The sequence below is a fragment of the Pseudophryne corroboree genome, chromosome 6, assembly GCF_028390025.1.
Source record: "Pseudophryne corroboree isolate aPseCor3 chromosome 6, aPseCor3.hap2, whole genome shotgun sequence".
In the NCBI taxonomy this organism is placed as follows: domain Eukaryota; kingdom Metazoa; phylum Chordata; class Amphibia; order Anura; family Myobatrachidae; genus Pseudophryne; species Pseudophryne corroboree.
Genome location: NC_086449.1, coordinates 677055997 through 677079710, shown reverse-complemented (window position 1 = coordinate 677079710; position 23714 = coordinate 677055997). Strand labels below are relative to the sequence as shown.

At 48.7% G+C, this 23714-nt stretch overlaps 1 protein-coding gene across 14 annotated transcripts in view; it reads left to right on the top strand.

Annotated features, from left to right (window-relative positions):
* Positions 1-23714, top strand: part of JADE2 (jade family PHD finger 2) — a 1261323-nt gene that overhangs the window by 937122 nt on the left and 300487 nt on the right. The gene's annotated exons all lie outside the window — the stretch shown is intronic.

The window sequence follows — 23714 nt, the reverse complement described above, 5'->3', positions numbered from 1 at the left end:
CCCGCTCCTGCTTACCGACTGCTGCTTTCCTCCGTCTCCGGCACCGCTCCTCGGATCTATGGGAGAGACGTCATGACGTCTCTCCCATCGCACCGCATAGACACTAGAGGTCAATTATGACCTCTAGCATCTATGTGCCGCTCCCACAATGCAGTGCGGTGTGCGATTTACTACATCGCGCACAGCACTGCATCTGCACAGCACCGGACGGCACCAGTAGCGGATCTTGCCACAGCGGCGGCGCCCCAGGAAAAAATCCTGCTTGCCCGTAGCAAGATCTGTTACTGAATCTTGCATTAAATCAACCACTTTCCCCAGATTATGCAATAGACAGTGAACACGGAGGTTTTGTTAACAACAACTGATTGTGAGCACAGAAAGTGGAAGGCAGATTAGGGCTATACTTTTTCAGCTGTAACTATTATTTATTTGTTTTTTAAATGAAAAACCACAAAGTAATGAGGAAGTGGAGTGTCACGGTCCGGCGGGAGACTGTGCAGGGGAGCCGACTCTTACCTGTCCGGTCCCTTTGTAGAGGTCCAGCTGGCGGAGGTGCGGGCTGCTGGCGTCGGGCAGGGTGTGCTGGGAGGACAGGCAGGGGCACTGTTTGGCAGCTCAGCAGACTGGCAGCATGTTCCTCCGGCAGGGGTTAGCAGTGCTGCTGTGGAGCCAGGGCTTCTGTGAACAGGCTGGGCTGTGTTCCCGGTGGCCATCTTGGATGTGGGCAAAAAGCCTGTCTTGCCCACACTTCACCAATGTATCACTTTCCTGTGGTCAATTAGATCTGAGCAGCTGCTATAAGACAGGAAGGCCTGGAGGAGGGAAATTGCCAGTGCAACATCTTTCACAGTATCTGTGAAGCTAGTTCTCTGTGCTCCCGCAGCGTCTCCAGTGTCAGGTTCTTGTTACAGCAAATTACCCAAGCCTCCTGATATAGCCTTACACAGACTGCCGACTCTGTTCCCGTGTCCTACCCAGCTAACTGTTCTGGACGCCGCAGTAACCAGCCTTCGGAATTTCTCTTTTAAAGTACTGGGTCATGGTTCCGGTATCCTCAGCCACCCGCTAACCTACAGTAGTATTTCTATTCAACTGTCTTTGGCGAACTCTGTTAAACTACTCCAAGTAATAAATGCGCAAGACCTTCATCCGTCCCGCTCGTTTGTTATTCAGAGATCCAAGTGCACCAGAATCATCTTCTCCAAATCCGGATCTACAAGAATCCTCAGACGTGACATGGAGTATGATTTTGCATTCGATTTTGGAAGGAATTTCATAAACTGAACACAGAATTCCTTCTTAAAATCGACCAAAATCTAATTCTATTTTAAAATCCAGTGCTAAATTGAATATTAGTAAATTAGAGATTTGCTAAGGGATTTTGCAGTTCGATTTTGATTCGATTACAGTCAATTTTATCAATTCATAAAATCGAATACCAAATCAAACTTCAGTAAATTTACCCCCTGGAGTGTTTTTCGGCTGTACCATGTATATGGCCAATATTATACCACCTAATTTTATTTAGAATAAGAACCTTGTGATTGTACTGTAATATCTGTGGGATGGCAACCTCTTTCTTATTGTCTTATAGTATATGCACTTAATTTATTTGATATATACAGTATGCTTTAAAAAATATATATTTATTTTGACTATTACTTCATAGTAGTTGTTACGATACTGAGTCAGTGGCCTAAAATGGTAGCCTGGTGAGAAGAGTCAGTGCATCTGCAGATATATCTTTCTAGTGTGTACCTGTTACGTTCCTGGTGCTCAGAACAAGAGAGATGTTGCGTAGTGAGTCCAGAGCACCAGAACGTGACGCTGAAATAAGGTGTGGTATGGAAATAGCCCCTAGCAGCCTACCTCCATTGTTTCACCCGTGTGGTCAGTTCACGCCTGCGTGACTATGGTTTCTTGGGCCCACGGCAGGCGCGTTTAAAGGTCTGCCCAACTCCGATGCCCCCAGGTCTTAGAGTGAGACAAGGCGTGAACCGAGATAGGATAATAACAAGGGGACTTCTAACTAAAGCAAACAGAAGGCTAGGGGCTACGAACAACCCTAAAACTAAATATATGTGCGGCACGCCACCAAAGGAAAAGAACAACAAAAGATACCACTGTCCACCCCCGCACGGCACCGTCGTGTACCGGGGAGGACAGTGAAAAGCGGAAATCTCTGCAAAAACACCAGTACAAAACAAACGCAAGGACTAAGCGGCCTAGGCCGCAACACGCGGCAGAAGCCGCTACTCACGAAACCGAGAGAGAACCCCAATAAGCAAGAACCCCCAGATGACTGCAACAGGTTCACTTGGACTGGAAGGATTCCCAGGACCGGCTCCAGAACTCCAGGATTCAGGAGCACAGGGAGCAGGATCGACCAGATTCAGCAGACTAGGAACAAACTTTGCAAGGCAGGAACAGCATACAGGAAGCTATCACCGGCGAGGCTGTAGTGTACTGGCTCCCATAAAAAGGCCCTGCTGGCCAATGACAGGAGGGCCAGCGAGACCAGCCCCCAGACCCTAATTAATAGTTGCCGTGCAGCTGCCCTGCTGCACGAACAACTAATCCAGTTTTATCTGGCAACGGGGAACGCGGTCCGCCAATGGCGTCCCCGTTGCCATGGACCCGGTGGCTGTGGACGCCCGGCGTCCTAGCGTTGCCCTGGACTCGGCGGCGTTGCTAGGCGCCGGGCGGGCAGCGAGGGAGGTGCGGCGGCCGTGAGCATCGCTCGGAAGCAGACCAAGCGGCGGTGCGGACCGCGGCACTTAACAGTACCCCCCTTGAGGAGGGGTTAAAGAACCCCTAAAGCCGGGTTTCTGAGGAAATTCCTGAAAGAATAATCTCTTAAGTTTAGGGGCATGTAAATTGTTATCCAGGACCCAAGACCTTTCTTCTTGGCCATAGCCTTTCCAGTGAACCAAAAAATAAAGCCGGCCCCGAGAAACTTTGGAATCTAAAACCTTCTCCACCAGGAACTCTTGTTGCCCCTGAATATCCACCGGAGGTCTACCCTGGGAAGTTTTCCGAGGGAATCTCCTGGAAGAAATATATTGCTTCAGAAGGGAACAGTGAAAAGTATTGCCAATTTTGAGTGATTTAGGCAAGCGTAGCCGAAAAGCAACTGGATTGACCTTCTTTACGATAAGGAACAGTCCAATAAATTTGGGTCCCAATCTAGCCGAGGGTTGTCGGAGCTTGATGTTGCGGGTTGACAACCACACCTTATCTCCCACCTTAAAAGTGCATGGGCGACGGAACCTATCTGAAAATTTTTTTTATCGGAAGGCAGCCTTCTTAAGGGCAAGGTGCACCTTTTTCCAAATCATTCGGAGACGGGAAGTTAAGGTCAACGAAGAGACTGGAAAATGAGGGTAAAAAGAACTGGCTCTAGGATGAAAGCCCATGACCGAAAAGAATGGAGACTCCTTGGTGGAAGAATGACAAGAGTTATTATAGGCAAACTCGGCCAAAGGAAGAAATTCAGACCAATCATTCTGAAGTTTGGCCGAATATAGCCGTAAATACTGTTTTAATGACTGATTAACACGTTCAGTTTGTCCGTTAGACTGTGGATGGTACCCAGATGTTAAAGAGAGTTTCATATTTAATGAGGCACAAAAAAGTTTCCAGAAACGGGCAATGAATTGTGGTCCCCGATCAGAAGCAATATCCATGGGTAAACCATGGAGCCTGAAGACATGGCGGAGAAACAAAACTGCCAACCCTTGAGCGGAGGGTAATCGGGGAAGAGCAATGAAGTGGGCCATCTTACTAAAACGGTCTACTACCACCCAAATGACCCGGAACCCAGCTGAAAGAGGAAGGTCCACCACTAAATCCATGGATATATGTGACCATGGCCTGAGAGGAATGGCTAGAGGCATGAGTTGCCCGACCGGCAACCATCGAGATACCTTGTACTGAGCACAAACCTGACAGGAACGGACAAATTCCCTCACATCTTTAGAAAGATTAGGCCACCACACTGAGCGAGAGATTAACTCCAAGGTTTTAGTGATACCCGGATGACCAGAAACCTTATTGTCATGAAACTCAGCTAGAACAGTGCCTCTCAGAAACTCAGGGGCGAAGAGACGATCTGCAGGAGTGACATTGGGAGCCTGCTGCTGAAGCTGGACTAGCTGTGTAAATAAATCCTGTGTGAGGCCAGCCCGGATGACAGACGATGGGACTATGGGGGTAGTAGCCGGGTGGTTATTGTGAACCGGAAGAAAACAACGTGACAGGGCATCGGCTTTCGTATTCTTGGAACCGGGCCTGAAGGTGGTGATAAACCTGAAACGAGTAAAAAACAGCGCCCAATGTGCCTGTCGAGCATTAAGCCGTTTAGCTGACTCAATATACTGCAGGTTCTTGTGGTCAGTAAACACAGTAATGGTATGCCTTGCTCCTTCCAGCCAGTGCCTCCACTCCTTGAAACCCATTTAACTGCCAACAATTCTCGATTACCAACATCATAGTTGGATTCTGCGGAGGAGAATTTTCTGGACATGAAGGCACATGGGTGTAATTCCCGAGACTCCGGGTCTTCCTGAGAAAGGATAGCCCCCACTCCAACCTCCGAGGCATCTACCTCAACAATAAAGGGGAGTTCCGGGTTAGGGTGTCTGAGTACTGGAGCTGAGACAAAGGCCTGTTTCAAGGCCAGGAAGGCAGACTTGGCTTTAGGCGACCAATTGGAAAGGTCCGCTCCTTTTTTAGTCAACGCCACAATAGGAGCAACCAAATCTGAGAAGGTATGAATAAAACGCCTATAATAATTTGCAAACCCTAAAAAGCGCTGGATTGCTTTTAAGTTCGTGGGTTGTGCCCAATTTAGGATTGCCTGGAGTTTTTTTGGTTCCATGAAAAACCCCTTTGGAGAAATAATATACCCCAGGAAGGACACTTCTGTGATGTGGAAATCACATTTCTCCAGTTTGGCGTACAAATGATTTTCCCGTAACCTCTGAAGGACCAGTCGCACATGGGTAATATGTTGTTCAAAGGACTCAGAGTAAATCAAAATGTCGTCTAAATAAACGACTACAAACTTTCCTAGAAAGTCGCGAAGGACGTCGTTAATGAGATCTTGAAATACAGCAGGAGCATTAGACAGCCCAAACGGCATCACCAGGTATTCATAATGTCCCGACTGTGTGCTGAAAGCCGTCTTCCACTCATCCCCAGATTTTATTCGGATGAGATTGTAAGCCCCTCTAAAATCGATTTTGGAAAAGATAACGGCAGTACGGAGCTGATCAAATAGTACCGAAATCAGTGGCAAGGGGTAGGTATTTTTAACAGAAATTTTATTCAACGCCCGATAATCAATACATGGTCTGAGCGACCCATCTTTTTTCTCAACAAAAAAGAATCCTGCGCTCAATGGAGATTTTGAGGGCCTAATAAAGCCCTTCTTCAAGCTCTCCTGTACATACTCATCCATTGCCGTAGTTTCCGGGCCAGACAGGGCATATTGTCTCCCTTTGGATAGAGAAGCAGCGGGAACCAGGTCAATGGCGCAGTCATAGGACCGATGAGGAGGCAGGATATCCGCATTACCCTTGGAAAAAATGTTGGCAAAATCTTGATATTGCAAAGGAATAAGTTCTGGAATGACAGCCGCGACCCGGACTGGACGCGAAATACACTCCTTAACACAAAAGGAATCCCATCGGGAAATCTCCCCAGACCGCCAATCTATGGTGGGATTATGAAAGGCAAGCCAGGGGTGACCTAAGACAATGGGAACAGCCGGACAATGGGTAAGATAGAACTCGATTTTCTCCGAATGTAGGGCCCCCACAGTCAGTTGTACTGGAGGCGTGCGGTGAGTAATTACCCCATTAGAAAGTGGACCACCGTCCAGGCCGTGCATGGTGATACGTTTATCTAAAGGTATGTGCGGAAGGCCCAAAGCCTGAGCCCAAACAAGATCCATAAAATTTCCTGCAGCTCCGCTGTCAACGAAGGCCGACACCAACGAAGTGAGACTACCAAAGGAAATTTTTACAGGAATTAATAAGGAATTGTTAGAGGAGATCAATTGCAGACCCAAGTGAACACCCTCACAATTCACTTGGTCAGCGCGTTTCCCTGCTTATTTGGACAATTACGCGCAACATGTCCCTTGCCACTACAATACAAACAGAGCCCAGAATTTAGCCTTCTGGCTCTTTCCTCTGGGGACAGCCGGGATAGACCCATTTGCATGGGCTCCTCTACGTCCTCAGGGAAAGTATACACACATGGACTGGGCCTGAAATTAGCTCCCCTTTCAGCCCTCCGCTCTCGGAGACGACGATCAATTTTAATAGCAAGCTCCATGAGTTTATCTAAAGTCTCAGGAGCGGGGTACTGAAGGAGACAGTCTTTGATAACTTAGGACAAACCGAGGCGAAACTGACTGCGCAGGGCCGGGACGTTCCAGCCACAGTCGTTCGACCAACGGCGAAATTCGGTACAATACACCTCTGCGGGATTTTTCCTCTGTTTAAGTGCACGCAGGTGGCTCTCAGCCGACGCTTCCCTATCAGGGTCGTCATACAAAAGGCCTAAGGACTTAAAAAAGGCATCTACAGATAGCAAGGCTGCGTCATCGGCTTTTAGCCCAAAAGCCCAGGTTTGCGGATCGCCTTGTAGTAATGACATCACAATCCCGACCCGTTGAGACTCAGTACCAGAGGATCGGGGCCTTAAACGAAGATAAAGTTTACAAGCTTCCTTGAAATTAAAAAAATCCTTTTGGTTACCCGAAAAACGGTCGGGAAGATGCATCTTTGGTTCTGGAATCATACTCGGGGAGGCTCGCAAAAGATCTTCCTGCGATCTCACCCGAAGAGTAAGATCCTGAACCATCTGAGTTAGTTCCTGAATCTGGTTGGCCAAAAGCTGGCTGGGATTCGGTCCTAATACTGCTGGATTCATGAGGCCGAATTTCAAGGCCCACCAAATACAAATAACTCTTTATTCTTTTTGGGGCCGGTGATAATGTTACGTTCCTGGTGCTCAGAACAAGAGAGATGCTGCGTAGTGAGTCCAGAGCACCAGAACGTGACGCTGAAATAAGGTGTGGTATGGAAATAGCCCCTAGCAGCCTACCTCCATTGTTTCACCCGTGTGGTCAGTTCACGCCTGCGTGACTATGGTTTCTTGGGCCCACGGCAGCCGCGTTTTAAGGGCGGATTAGGTCTGCCCAACTCTGATGCCCCCAGGTCTTAGAGTGAGACAAGGCGTGAACCGAGACAGGATAATAACAAGGGGACTTCTAACTAAAGCAAACAGAAGGCTAGGGGCTACTAACAACCCTAAAACTAAATATATGTGCGGCACGCCGCCAAAGGAAAAGAACAACAAAAGATACCACTGTCCACACCCCACACGGCACCGTCGTGTACCGGGGAGGACAGTGAAAAGCGGAAACCTCCGCAAAAACACCAGTACAAAACAAACGCAAGGGCTAAGCGGCCTAGGCCGCAACACGCGGCAGAAGCCGCTACTCACGAAACCGGGAGAGAACCCCAATAAGCAAGAACCCCCAGATGACTGCAACAGGTTCACTTGGACTGGAAGGATTCCCAGGACCGGCTTCAGAACTCCAGCACTCAGGAGCACAGGGAGCAGGATCGACCAGATTCAGCAGACTAGGAACAAACTTTGCAAGGCAGGAACAGCATACAGGAAGCTATCACCGGCGAGGCTGTAGTGTGCTGGCTCCCATAAAAAGGCCCTGCTGGCCAATGACAGGAGGGCCGGCAAGACCAGCCCCCAGACCCTAATTAATCGTTGCCGTGCAGCTGCCCTGCTGCACGAACAACTAATCCAGTTTTATCTGGCAACGGGGAACGCGGTCCGCCAATGGCGTCCCCGTTGCCATGGACCCGGCGGCTGTGGTAGCCCGGCGTCCTAGCGTTGCCAGGGACCCGGCGGCTACAGTACGCACGGCGTCCTGGCGTTGCTAGGCGCCGGGCGGGCAGCGAGGGAGGTGCGGCGGCCGTGAGCGTTGCTCGGAAGCAGACCGAGCGGCGCCGCAGACCGCGGCACCTAACAGTACCCACCTTTACTTCAAAAGTCACAAAAATATAATTCCTCTAATATAATTCTGAAAAAATAAACATTAAAGGAAAATTGTGTAATTATCTTAGGTATGCCACCCTCCTTTTGGCCTTTAGTAAATCTGGACTGTTCTTATGTGCAATGTGCAATGAACAACAGAAGCAAATTTATTTTCCATTTGACAACATTAGTGCAGTCCATTCTATTGTACTAGAGAAATCACAATTGAGAAGAAAAAAAACAACAAAACCCCCCCACAATTAATTAAACGGTAGCACTATGCAAAATATAAGAGCTCATTAACCCAAAAGAAATATATGCTCTCATTATTGCCAAACATTTTTTTACTTTTCTTTAGGAAAACTGTCAAATTGTATTTTTTATTTTCTTTTACGGAGGTGTACTATTAGTTTTGATGGAAAAAATATTAGGGCCTATAAATTGGGTGAAAATTGTATAAATATCAATTAGGAGCCTACAGTAACTTAAAATGTATTGGTTCCATAGCAAAATTGTGATGGGAATCCAAACCCACCACAGTATCTACTCCCTCCCCAGTCATTATGCAATAGGACGGTGCACTTGGGGGGTTTCCAATTATCCATAATAACGTATTCTGCGATTTGCGGCTAATGTTATCGCACCTATCTCCAGAGAAAGCGGCTTACCGCAGCCTGTTTATCGCACCTATCCTATTCCAAAATAGCGATAACGGGATTTGCGCGATAGTTCTAGCCGGCAAAAGCTGAGATAAGTATAGGAGAAAGTGGGGAAATCTGCCCGTACCCCCAAAAACTAATATAGGAAAACATTATAGAAGTCTATTAGTGGCCATAATAAAACTATTTGGTGTCATTAAATTGGGTCAAATGGCTGTTATATACATGTTTTTTAAAATAATAGAAAGCAATTTTTTCAGCAAAATAAGTGCTCATTAAATTTGGGTTACATAAAAATGCTACTGAGGAAGCTGGCAGCCATTAGACCAGCGAAACGCGTTGAGCTACGAGCTACATCTTGCAGGACCATAAGTGCGTTATCCCTTCATCCACACCTCTGGCGTCATCTATGGGCTCTTTTGCTTCCACCGGATAAAATCCCAACACAAATTTCTTCACAGACCCGGACCTATCCCTGTTTGCTAATTGGATCTTCGTTCTAAAGGAGATACCTAGGGAACTTTTCCGGAACAAGTCTTGTATACAATCCATTCACCAATTGAACTTATGAGCTTTGTGGATTAGAGACCTAGTCAGTTTCATGTGGACATTGCATTTGGAAGGGATAACCAGTGGTATCTTATATTTTAACGATATTAGTCTTTTAGCAATTGCTTTGGTTCATTCAATTAGGAGTGGAACAAACCTCTTTTTTATAAATGTGTAATAAATTATAAATCATTTGTATTTTTTTAAATATTGGTCTAATTGTCCATAATTATTTGAAATAACAGCCGGCGCCAGTATTGTCCTACTTTATTTCTATATATACAAAAGGGAACTGACCTCCCTATACAGGCTGCCGTTGACAGCGCACTCTCTATTTTTTATTTTTTGTAGTTACATAAAAAATAAGAATTTACTTACCGGTAATTCTATTTCTCGTAGTCCGTAGTGGATGCTGGGTACTCCGTAAGGACCATGGGGAATAGCGGGCTCCGCAGGAGACTGGGCACTCTAAAAGAAAGATTAGGTACTATCTGGTGTGCACTGGCTCCTCCCTCTATGCCCCTCCTCCAGACCTCAGTTAGGGAAACTGTGCCCGGAAGAGCTGACATTACTAGGAAAGGATTTGGAATCCAGGGTAAGACTCATACCAGCCACACCAATCACACCGTACAACTTGTGATAACTATACCCAGTTAACAGTATGAAACAATAATGAGCCTCATTAACAGATGGCTCATAACAAAACCCTTTAGTTACGCAATAACTATATACATGTATTGCAGAGAGTCCGCACTTGGGACGGGCTCCCAGCATCCAATACGGACTACGAGAAATAGAATTACCGGTGAGTAAATTCTTATTTTCTCTGACGTCCTAGTGGATGCTGGGTACTCCGTAAGGACCATGGGGATTATACCAAAGCTCCCAAACAGGCGGGAGAGTGCGGATGACTCTGCAGCACCGAATGAGCAAACTCAAGGTCCTCCTCAGCCAGGGTATCAAACTTGTAGAATTTTGCAAATGCGTTTGAACCCGACCAAGTAGCAGCTCAGCAAAGTTGTAAAGCCGAGACCCCTCGGGCAGCCGCCCAAGAAGAGCCCACTTTCCTCATGGAATGGGCTTTACAGATTTAGGATGCTGCAGTCCAGCCGCAGAATGTGCAAGTTGAATCGTGCTACAGATCCAGCGAGCAATAGTCTGCTTTGAAGCAGGAGCACCCAGCTTGTTGGGTGCATACAGGATAAATAGAGAGTCAGTTTCCCTGACTCTAGCCGTCCTGGAAACATAGATTTTCAGGGCCCTGACTACGTCCAGCAACTTGGAATCCTCCAAGTCCCGAGTAGCCGCAGGCACCACAATAGGTTGGTTCAAATGAAACGCTGATACCACCTTAGGAAGAAATTGGGGACGAGTCCTCAATTCTGCCCTATCCATATGGAAAATCAGACCAGGGCTTTTACATGACAAAGCCGCCAATTCTGATACACGCCTGGCCGAAGCCAAGGCCAGCAGCATGACCACTTTCCACGTGAGATATTTTAGCTCCACGGTTTTAAGTGGCTCAAACCAATGCGACTTTAGGAAATCCAACACCACGTTGAGATCCCAAGGTGCCACTGGAGGCACAAAAGGGGACTGAATATGCAGCACTCCTTCAACAAAAGTCTGAACTTCAGGCATCGAAGCCAGTTCTTTTTTGGAAGAAAATCGACAGAGCCGAAATCTGGACCTTAATGGAACCCAATTTGAGGCCCATAGTCACCCCTGACTGTAGGAAGTGCAGAAATCGACCCAGCTGAAATTCCTCCGTTGGGGCCTTCCTGGCCTCACAGCAAGCAACATATTTCCGCCATATGCGGTGATAATGTTTTGCGGTCACATCCTTCCTAGCTTTAATCAGCGTAGGAATGACTTCCTCCGGAATGCCCTTTTCCTTTAGGATCCGGTGTTCAACCGCCATGCCGTCAAACGCAGCCGCGGTAAGTCTTGGAACAGACAGGGCCCCTGCAGTAGCAGGTCCTGTCTGAGCGGCAGAGGCCATGGGTCCTCTGAGATCACTTCTTGAAGTTCTGGGTACCAAGCTCTTCTTGGCCAATCCGGAACAAGGAGTATAGTTCTTACTCCTCTCCTTATTATCCTCAGTACCTTGGGTATGAGAGGAAGAGGAGGGAACACATAAACCGACTGGTACACCCACGGCGTCACTAGAGCGTCCACAGCTATCGCCTGAGGGTCCCTTGACCTGGCGCAATATCTTTTTAGCATTTTGTTGAGGCGGGACGCCATCATGTCCACATGTGGCCGTTCCCAACGGTTCACAATCAGCTGGAAGACTTCTGGATGAAGTCCCCACTCTCCCGGGTGGAGGTCGTGCCTGCTGAGGAAGTCTGCTTCCCAGTTGTCCACTCCCGGAATGAACACTGCTGACAGTACTATCACGTTATTCTCCGCCCATCGAAGAATCCTTGTGGCTTCTGCCATTGCCACCCTGCTTCTTGTGCCGCCCTGGCGGTTTACATGGGCGACCGCTGTGATGTTGTCTGACTGAATCAGAACCGGTTGGTTTTGAAGCAGGGGTTCTGCTTGACTCAGAGCGTTGTAAATGGCCCTTAGTTCCTGAATATTTATGTGTAGGGAAGTTTCCTGACTTGACCATTGTCCTTGGAAGTTTCTTCCCTGGGTGACTGCCCCCCAACCTCGGAGGCTTGCATCCGTGGTCACCAGGACCCAGTCCTGTATGCCGAATCTGCGGCCTTCGAGCAGATGAGCACTCTGCAGCCACCACAGCAGAGACACCCTGGCCCTCGGGGACAGGGTGATTAACCGATGCATCTGGAGATGCGATCCGGACCACTTGTCCAACAGATCCCACTGGAAGATCCTTGCATGGAATCTGCCGAAGGGAATTGCTTCGTAAGAAGCTACCATCTTTCCCAGGACTCGCGTGCAGTGATGCTCCTACACCTGCTTTGGTTTCAGGAGGTCCCTGACCAGAGAATTCCTGGGCCTTCTCCTCCGGGAGAAATATCTTCTTCTGTTCTGTGTCCAGAATCATGCCCAAGAACAGCAGACGCGTTGCAGGAATCATCTGCGACTTTGGGATATTCAGAATCCAGCCGTGCTGATGCAACACTTCCTGAGATAGTGCTACGCTGACTAGCAACTGCTCTTTGGACCTCGCCTTTATAAGGAGATCGTCCAAGTACGGAATAATCATGACTCCCTTCTTTCGGAGGAGCATCATCATTTCGGCCATTACCTTGGTAAATACCTGCGGTGCCGTGGACAGACCAGACGGCAACGTCTGGAATTGGTAATGACAGTCCTGTACCACAAACCTGAGGTACTTTGAACTTGAACTTTTTTATATAAATGTTCAAGGATTTTAAATTTAGAATGGGTCTCACCGAACCGTCTGGTTTCGGTAAGACAAACATTGTGGAATAGTAACCCTGTCCCTGTTGAAGGAGGGGTACCTTGATTATCACCTGCTGAAGATACAGCTTGTGAATTGCCGCCAGTACTACCTCCCTTTCTCTGAGGGCAGCAGGCAAGGCTGATTTGAGGTAACGGCGAGGGGGAGTCGCCTCGAACTCCAGCTTGTATCCCTGAGATACTACTTGCAGAACCCAGGGATCCATCTGTGAGCGAGCCCACTGGTCGCTGAAGTTCCGGAGATGCGCCCCCACCGCACCTGGCTCAGCCTGTGGAGCCCCAGCGTCATGCGGTGGACTTAGAGGAAGCGGGGGAAGATTTTTGATCCTGGGAACTGGCTGTCTGGTGCAGCCTTTTCCCTCTTCCCTTGCCTCTGGCAGAAAGGAAGCGCCTTTGACCCGCTTGCTTTTCTGAGGCCGAAAGGACTGTACCTGATAATACGGTGCTTTCTTAGGCTGTGAGGGAACCTGAGGTAAAAAATTTTACTTCAAAGCTGTTGCTGTGGATACGAGGTCCGAGAGACCATCCCCAAACAATTCCTCACCCTTATAAGGCAGAATCTCCATGTGCCTTTTAGAATCAGCATCACCTGTCCACTGCCGGGTCCATGATACCCTCCTGGCAGAAATGGACATTGCATTAATTCTGGATGCCAGCCGGCAAATATCCCTCTGTGCATCCCTCATATATAAGATGACGTCTTTAATATGCTCTATGGTTAGCAAAATAGTATCCCTGTCGAGGGTAACAATATTATCTGACAGGGTATCAGACCACGCTGCAGCAGCACTACACCTCCATGCTGAGGCAATTGCAGGTCTCAGTATAGTACCTGAGTGTGTATATACAGACTTCAGGATTTCCTCCTGCTTTCTATCAGCAGGCTCCTTCAAGGTGGCCGTATCCTGAGACGGCAGTGCCACCTTTTTTGACAAACGTGTGAGCGCCTTATCCACCCTAGGGGATATCTCCCAACGTGACCTATCCTCTGGCGGGAAAGGGTACGCCATCAGTAACTTTTTAGAAATTACCAGTTTCTTATCGGGGGAAACCCACGCTTCTTCACACACTTCATTCAACTCATCTGTTGGGGGAACAAAACACTGGCTGCTTTTTCTCCCCAAACATAAACCCCCTTTTCTCTGACGTCCTAAGTGGATGCTGGGACTCCGTAAGGACCATGGGGATTAGCGGCTCCGCAGGAGACTGGGCACAACTAAAGAAAGCTTTAGGACTACCTGGTGTGCACTGGCTCCTCCCACTAAGACCCTCCTCCAGACCTCAGTTAGATTCTTGTGCCCAGCTGAGCTGGATGCACACTAGGGGCTCTCCTGAGCTCCTAGAAAGAAGGTATATTTTAGGTTTTTTATTTTACAGTGAGATCTGCTGGCAACAGACTCACTGCAGCGAGGGACTAAGGGGAGAAGAAGCGAACCTACCTAACTGGTGGTAGCTTGGGCTTCTTAGGCTACTGGACACCATTAGCTCCAGAGGGATCGACCGCATGGAACCGGCCATTGATGTTCGGTCCCGGAGCCGCGCCGCCTGCCCCCTTACAGAGCCAGAAGTAAGAAGTGTTCCGGAAAATCGGCGGCAGAAGACCATTGCTCCTCATGCACACCTCACACTCCGGTCACTGATTGGTGCAGGGCGCTGGGGGGGGGGGGGGGGGGGCGCCCTGAGCAGCAATATAAACACCTTGCCTGGCAAAATCATCACAATATATAGCCCCAGAGGCTATATATGTGATACATACCCCTGCCAGAATCCATAAAAAAGCGGGAGAAAAGTCTGCGAAAAAGGGGCGGAGCTATCTCCCTCAGCACACTGGCGCCATTTTCTCTTCACAGTGCAGCTGGAAGACAGCTCCCCAGGCTCTCCCCTGTAGTTTTCAGGCTCAAAGGGTTAAAAAGAGAGGGGGGGCACTAAATTTAGGCGCAATATTGTTTATACAAGCAGCTATTGGGGGAAAAATCACTCAGTTATAGTGTTAATCCCTGCATTATATAGCGCTCTGGTGTGTGCTGGCATACTCTCTCTCTGTCTCCCCAAAGGACTTTGTGGGGTCCTGTCCTCAGTCAGAGCATTCCCTGTGTGTGTGCTGTATGTCGGTACGGCTGTGTCGACATGTGGGATGAGGAAGGTTACGTGGAGGTGGAGCAGAGGCCGATAAATGGGATGTCGCCCCCTGTGGGGCCGACACCAGAGTGGATGGATAGGTGGAAGGTATTAACCGACAATGTCAACTCCTTACATAGAAGGCTGGATGACTTAAACAGCTGTGGGACAGCCGGCTTCTCAGCCCGCGCCTGCCCAGGCGTCTCAAAGGCCATCAGGGGCTCAAAAAAGCGCACGTTACCTCAGATGGCAGACACAGATGTCGACACGGAGTCTGACTCCAGTGTCGACGAGGTTGAGACATATACACAATCCACTAGGAACATCCGTTACATGATCTCGGCAATGAAAAATGTGTTACGCATTTCTGACATGAACCCAAGTACCACATAAAAGGGGTTTTATTTTTGGGGAGAAAAAGCAGCCAGTGTTTTATTCCCCCATCAGATGAATGAATGAAGTGTGTAAAGTAGCGTGGGTTCCCCCGATAAGAAACTGGTAATTTCTAAAAAGTTACTGATGGCGTACCCTTTCCTGCTAGAGGATAGGTCACGTTGGGAGATATCCCTTAGGGTGGATAAGGCGCTCACACGTTTGTCAAAAAAGGTGGCACTGCCGTCTTAGGATACGGCCACCTTGAAGGAGCCTGCTGATAAAAAGCAGGAGGCTATCCTGAAGTCTGTATATACACACTCAGGTTATATACTGAGACCTGCAATTGCCTCAGCATAAATAGTGCTGCTGCAGCGTGGTCGGATACCCAGTCAGATAATATTAATACTCTAAGACAGGGATAATAGTTTGCTAACATAGAGCATATTAAAGACGTCGTCTTAGATATAAAGGATGCACAGAGGGATATTTGCCGGCTGGCATCCAGAATTAATGCAATGTCCATTCTGCCAGGAGGGTATTAGAAACCCGGCAGGTGATGCTGCCTATAAAAGGCACATGGAGATTCTGCCTTATAAGGGTGAGGAATTGTTTGGGGATGGTCTCTGGGACCTCGTATCCACAGCAACAGCTGGGAAGAAAATTTTTTACCTCAGGTTTCCTCACAGCCTAAGAAAGCACTGTATTTTCAGGCACAGTCCTTTCGGCTTCAGAAAAGCAAGCGGGTCAAAGGCGCTTCCTTTCTGCACAGAGACAAGGGAAGAAGGAAAAAGCTGCACCAGCAGCCAGTTCCCAGGATCAAAAATCTTCCCCCGCTTCCTCTGAGTCCACCGCATGACGTTGGGGCTCCACAGGTGGAGACAGGTGCGGTAGGGGCCCGTCTCGGGAACTTCAGGGACCAGTGGGCTTGCCCACAGGTGGATCCCTAGGTTCTGCAAATAGTATCACAGGGATACAGGCTGGAGTTCGAGGCGACTCCCCCTCGCCGTTACCTCACATCAGCCTTGCCTGCTGCCCTCGGAGAAAGGTAGTACTGGCGGCAATTCACAAGCTGGCGGCAATTCACAAGCTGTACTTCCAGCAGGTGAAATCAAGGTACCCCTCCTTCAACAAGGCCGGGGTTACTATTCCAAAATGTTGTGGTACCGAAACCAGACGGTTCGGTGAGAGCCATTCTAAAATTGAAAGCCTTGAACACTTATATACGAAGGTTCTAGTTCAAAATGGAATCACTCAGGGCGATTATTGCAAGCCTGGAGAATTTCATGGTATCACTGGACATCAAGGATGCTTACCTGCATGTCCCTATTTACCCTCTTAACCAGGAGTACCTCAAAATTGTGGTACAGGATTGTCATTACCAATTCCAGACGTGCCGTTGGTCTGTCCCCGGCACAGAGGTATTTACCAAGGTAATGGCCGAAATAATTATCCCGTACTTGGACGATCTCCTTATAAAGGCGAGGTCCAGGGAGCAGTTGTTCGGCGGAGTAGCACTATCTCGGGAAGTGCTACAACAGCACGGCTGGATTCGGAATATTCCAAAGTCGCAGCTGGTTCCTACGACGCGTCTACTGTTCCTGGGTATGGTTCTGGACACAGAACAGGATAAAAAGGGTTTCTCCCGGAGGAGAAGTCCAAGGAGTTGTCGTCTCTAGACAGAGACCTCCTAATACGTATACAGGTGTCGGTGCATCAATGCACGCGAGCCCTGGGAAGGATGGTAGCTTCTTACGAAGAAATTCCATTCGCCAGGTCCCATGCAAGGATTTTCCAGTGGGATCTGTTGGACAAGTGGTCCAGGTCGCATCTTCAGATGCATCGGCGGATAACCCTGTCTCCAAGGGCCAGGGTGTCGCTGTTGTGGTGGCTGCAGAGTGCTCATCTTCTAGGGGGCCGCAGATTCGGCATACAGGACTGGGTCCTGGTGACCAAGGATGCCAGCCTTCGAGGCTGGGGGGCAGTCACACAGGGAAGAAACTTCCAAGGCTATGGAAAAGTCAGGAGACTTCCCTACACATAAATATTCTGGAACTAAGGGCCATTTACAATGCCCTAAGTCAGGCTAGACCCCTGCTTCAATACCGGCCGGTGCTGATCCAGTCAGACAACATCACGGCGGTCGCTCATGTAAACCGACAGGGCGGCACAAGAAGCAGGATGGCGATGGCAGAAGCCACAAGGATTCTCCGATGGGCGGAAAATCATGTGTTAGCACTGTCAGCAGTGTTCATTCCCGGAGTGGACAACTGAGAAGCAGACTTTCTCAGAAGACACGACCTCCACCCGGGAGAGTGGGGACTTCATCCAGAAGTTTTCCAAATGATTGTACACCGTTGGGAAAGGCCACAGGTGGACATGATGGCGTCCCGCCTCAACAAAAAGCTACAAAGATATTGCGCCAGGTCAAGGGACCCTCAGGCGATAGCTGTGGACGCTCTGGTAACACCGTGGGTGTACCAGTCGGTGTATGTGTTCCCTTCTCTGCCTCTCCTACCCAGGGTAATGAGAATAATAAGAAGGAGAGGAGTAAGAACTATACTCATTGTTCTGGGTTGGCCAAGAAGAGCTTGGTAACCAGAACTCCAAGAAATGATCTCAGAGGACCCATGACCTCTGCCGCTCAGACAGGACCTGCTGCAGCAGGGGGCCTGTCTGTTCCAAGACGTACCGCGGCTGCGTTTGACGGCATGACGGTTGAACGCCGGATCCTGAAGGAAAAGAGCATTCTGGAGGAAGTTATCCCTACGCTATTTAAAGCTAGGAAAGAAGTGAACGCAAACCATTATCACCGCATATGGTGGAAATATGTTGCGTGCTGTGAGGCCAGGAAGGCCCCAAAGGAGAAATTTCAGCTAGGTCGATTTCTGCACTTCCTACAGTCAGAGGTGACTATGGGCCTAAAATTAGGTTCCATGAAGGTCCAGATTTCGGCTCTATCGATTTTCTTCCAAAATAGAACTGGCTTCACTGCCTGAAGTTCGGACTTTTGTTAAGGGAGTGCTGCATAGTCAGCCCCCGTTTGTGCCTCAAGTGGCACCGTGGGATCTCAACGTGGTGTTATATTTCCTTAAGTCGCATTGGGTTGAGCCACTTAAATCCGTGGAGCTACAATACCTCACGTGGAAAGTGGTCATGCTGTGGGCCGTGGCGTCGGCCAGGCGTGTATCAGAATTGGCGGCTTTGTCATACAAAAGCCCTTATCTGTATTTTATATGGATAAGGTGGAATTGAGGACTCGTTCCCAATTCCTTCCTAAGGTGGTATCAGTTTTTCATGTGAACCAACCTATTGTGGTGCCTGCGGCTACTTGGGACTTGGAGGATTCCAAGTTACTGGACGTAGTCAGGGCCCTGAAAAGTATATGTTTCCAGGACGGCTGGAGTCAGGAAAACTGACTCGCTATTTATCCTGTATGCACCCAACAAGCTGGGTGCTCCTGCTTCTAAGCAGACTATTGCTCGCTGGATCTGTAGCACGATTCAATTTGCACATGCTGCGACTGGACTGCCGCACCCTAAATCTGTAAAAGCCCATTCCACGAGGAAAGTGGGCTCTTCTTGGGCGGCTGCCCGAGGGGTCTCGGCTTTACAACTTTGCCGAGCTGTTACTTGGTCGGGTTCAAACATTTTTGCAACAGTCTACAAGTTTGATACCCTGGCTGAGGAGGACCTAGAGTTTGCTCATTCGGTGCTGCAGAGTCATCCGCACTCTCCTGCCCGTTTGGGAGCTTTGGTATAATCCCCATGGTCCTTACGGAGTCCCAGCATCCACTTAGGACGTCAGAGAAAATAAGATTTTACTCACCGGTAAATCTATTTCTCATAGTCCGTAGTGGATGCTGGGCGCCCATCCCAAGTGCGGATTGTCTGCAATATTTGTTTATAGTTATTGCCTAACTAAAGGGTTATTGTTGAGCCATCTGTTGAGAGGCTCAGTTATATTTCATACTGTTAACTGGGTATAGTATCACGAGTTATACGGTGTGATTGGTGTGGCTGGTATGAGTCTTACCCGGGATTCAAAATCCTTCCTATTTGTGTCAGCTCTTCCGGGCACAGTATCCTAACTGAGGTCTGGAGGAGGGTCTTAGTGGGAGGAGCCAGTGCACACCAGGTAGTCCTAAAGCTTTCTTTAGTTGTGCCCAGTCTCCTGCGGAGCCGCTAATCCCCATGGTCCTTACGGAGTCCCAGCATCCACTACGGACTACGAGAAATAGATTTACCGGTGAGTAAAATCTTATTTTTAGTGGTACTTGGGTTAATGTCAGAAATGTGTAACACATTTTTCATTGCCGAAATCATGCAACGGATGCCCCTAGTGGATTGTGTATATGTCTCAACCTCGTCGACACTGGAGTCAGACTCCGTGTCGACATCTGTGTCTGCCATCTGAGGTAGCGGGCGTTTTTGAGCCCCTGATGGCCTTTGAGACGCCTGGGCAGGCGCGGGCTGAGAAGTCGGCTGTCCCACGGCTGTTACGTCATCCAGCCTTTTATGTAAGGAGTTGACACTGTCGGTTAATACCTTCTTCATATCCACCCACTCTGGTGTCGGCCCCGCAGGGGGTGACATCACATTTATCGGCACCTGCTCCGCCTCCACATAAGCCTCCTCATCAAACATGTCGACACAGCCGTACCGACACACCGCACACACACAGGGAATGCTCTGACTGAGGACAGGACCCCACAAAGTCCTTTGGGGAGACAGAGAGAGAGTATGCCAGCACACACCACAGCGCTATTTAATCAGGGATTTACACTAACAGAAAGTGATTTATCCCTATAGCTGCTTTTTATATACAGTTTGCGCCTAAATTTAGTGCCCCCCCCCCCTCTCTTTTTAACCCTTTGAGCCTGGAAACTGCAGGGGAGAGCCTGGGGAGCTGTCTTCCAGCTGCACTGTGAAGAGAAAATGGCGCCAGTGTGCTGAGGGAGATAGCCCCCGCCCCTTTTTCGGCGGACTTCTCCCGCTCTTATAATTGTATTATGGCAGGGGATTTTTACACATATATAGCTTATTAGGCTATATTATGTGTTGTTTGCCAAAGTTAAGGTACTCTAATTGCAGCCCAGGGCGCCCCCCCCCCCCCCCCCCCCCCAGCGCCCTGCACCCATCAGTGACCGGAGTATGTGGTGTGCATAGGGAGCAATGGCGCACAGCTGCAGTGCTGTGCGCTACCTTAATGAAGACCGAAGTCTTCAGCCGCCGATTTCCAGGATGCTCTTCTTGCTTCTGGCTCTGTAAGGGGGACGGCGGCGCGGCTCCGGGACCAGACGACCGAGGCTGGGCCTGTGTTCGATCCCTCTGGAGCTAATGGTGTCCAGTAGCCTAAGAAGCCAAAGCTAGCTGCAAGCAGGTAGGTTCGCTTCTTCTCCCCTTAGTCCCTCGTAGCAGTGAGTCTGTTGCCAGCAGATCTCACTGAAAATAAAAAACCTAACAAATACTTTCTTTACTAGGAGCTCAGGAGAGCCCCTAGTGTGCAACCAGCTCGGGCCGGGCACAGATTCTAACTGAGGTCTGGAGGAGGGGCATAGAGGGAGGAGCCAGTGCACACCAGATAGTACCTAATCTTTCTTTTAGAGTCCCCATGGTCCTTACGGAGTACCCAGCATCCACTAGGACGTCAGAGAAATGGGTATAAGTATATATTTGGGTCAGTTTAGGGTACTTTAAAAAACAAAAGTAGAAACGGACCGATGTACCCCAATTTCCATCACTTTGCATTTTTTGACCCCAAAAATGACATATCATTATTGGCCAATTAAAAATAATGAAAAACGTATACGTGCCTAATTAGGGGGGTGTCCCAGGGATTCTGAACCAAATCCTGAACTGTTTACCTTTAAATAGGGATTTTACATGATGGTGAAGATAAATCCATGATAAACCCTATGGAGGCTTATCGCTGATAATTTATCAGCACTAATAGGATACTGAATTATCGCATTTGCAATAATGTATCACAAAACGTTGATATTGTGGATAATTTGATACCCCCCCCCCCCCCTCATAGGGAGGTATTCAATTAATGTTGGAAACTGCTGTCTTGTCGGAAAGACGGCAGTTTCTGACTGTTTTAGGTCGGAAGGGGTTCCGACCTATTCAATTTTGTCCCCTTTTTTCCCACAAGTCGGGAAATCCGACTTGTTCGAAACCTGTCAGAAAGCATGCGTGTCCACATGTATTTAAGGAGGCACGGCCAAACCCGACAGGTTTTAGCACCGTTTCTGACAATGTCAATCCGACTTTAAAAAAAGTCGGATTGGCATTGAATCCGACATGAATTGAATATGCCTATTAGGGTTTGATTCATGTTTGTAGGTAAATCATAAAAGCACGCAGCTGGACAAAACCATGTTGCACTGCAGGTGGGGCAGATGTAACGTGCAGGGAGAGCTTGATTTGGGTGGGTTATACTTTTTCTGTAAAGGGTAAATAGTGGCTGCTTTTGCATGTAGCCCGCAAATGTTAAGGTACATACACACGGTGAGATATTGACTATGCCCGATTTTGACTATGCGATTTCCCTTGAACTCCCCCAGAGCCCAGAAGCACCGATTTTGACTATGTACTTTTGATTTTGACTATGTACGATATTGACTGAGTGACAATTTTGACTATACTTTGTACACTATGTAGTCAAGATTGACTTGCCTGGACAGTCTATCTAACCTTGCAATACCGACCCCGCGGGAGTGCGCATCGGGATTGAATCGAGATCGCAAGGTGGCTTACACCTTGCGATTTTCACTAACTTTCATTGCGAATTTGACTATATAGTCAAAACCGAAAGGAGAAATGTCACCGTGTGTACACACTAGGGAGGCCAATCCCAGGATCGGGATCAGCGGGATCCCCGGATTTATGACAAAAAAAAAGTCCGGGGTTCAATCCCAGTATTGGAAGCTCCAATCCTGGAGATTGTGGGATTTACCTGCCCCATTGTTTTTTTTAATGCTGGGCAGCGTTGAGTGTCCTCAGGAGGCTCAGATACTGCCCGCCTCCTCCTGCCCCCAGTAGTGCGTGCTGTGCAGCGTGATATGATGTCAGAGGTCACGCTGCTCAGTCTGACACCAGTACCGCACCTCGCCGCCCACAGCCCGCGAACTGGGCTCCCACCCATGATAGTGAGTATTTGTGTGGGCAGGGCTGGAGTGGGCGGGTCTTCAACCCAATCCTGGATATCCCGGGAATTCCTGGATTGACCTTTTTTCAATCCTGATACCCTGGATTGAAAAAAAGGCCCGGGATTGGCCTCCCTAGTACACACCTTTAGCTTTATTTTTACACTGCAATTTAGATTTCTCATACGTCCTAAAGGATGTTGGGGACACTTCAAGAACCATGGGGTATAGACGGGATCCGCAGGAGACATGGGCACTTTAAGACTTTCAAAGGGGTGTGAACTGGCTACTCCCTGTATGCCCCTCCTCCAGACTCCAGTTTTAGAATTGTGTCCAGGCAGACTGGATGCATACTGAGGAGCTCTACTGAGTTTCTCTGAAAAATACTTATGTTAGGTTTTTTATTTTCAGGGAGATTGCTGGCAACAATCTCCCTGCTTCGTGGGACTTAGGGGAGAGAAGTTAGACCTACTTCCAGTGAGTTAAAGGCTCTGCTTCTTGGCTACAGGACACCATTAGCTCCTGAGGGTTTGGAACACTAGGTACGCCTAGGGGTTCATTCCCAGAGCCGGCCGTCACCCCCCTTACAGAGCCAGAAGTCAGAAGACAGGTGAGTAGAAGAAGATCAGAAGACTTCAGTGACGGCTTTGAGGTACCGCACAGCGATCACGCTGCGCGCCATGCTCCCTCACACAGCGGCACTACAGGGTGCAGGGCACGGGGGGGCGCCCTGGGCAGCATATAAAACCTCATATGAGACTTTCAAAGAGTGGTATAAGTGCCTAGGCATTAAATCCTAACCCCCGCCAGCATAAATATGTTAAAAAATTAGCAGGGCTGAAGCGCGCCATTAAGGGGGCGGGGCTTAGCCCTCACAGCTCTACTCAGCGCCATTTTCTCTTCACTGCAGAGACGCTGGTCCTTCCTCAACACTGCTGTACAAGTAACAGGGTGCAAAGGGGGGGGGGGGGGGCAGTTAATTTGGTGCAAAATAAGTTAATTATATAAGCGCTACAGTTCTGAGGCAATATATAAGAGTTTCAGAACCGGGATAGGCGCTGGGTTGTGAGCTGGCAAACTCCCTTTGTGTTTCTCTGACAGGCTTTACTGTGGGTCTGTCCCCTATATGCCCAGTGTGTCTGTAGGTGTCGGTACACGTGTGTCGGCATGTCTGAGGCTGAGTGCTCTTCCCAGGAGGAGACTGTATTAGGGACAGAAACGTCTGTGGGAATGACCCTGTCGGCACCGCCGACTCCTGATTGGGTAAATGTGTTGAATGCTTTGAATGCTAATGTGGCTCTTATTAGTAAGAGATTAGACAAATCTGAGTCTCAAAACCAGGCATGGAAGAAATCTGTGGAGGTTGTGTTATCTTCAAAAATTGGAAGAGAAAGGAAGGC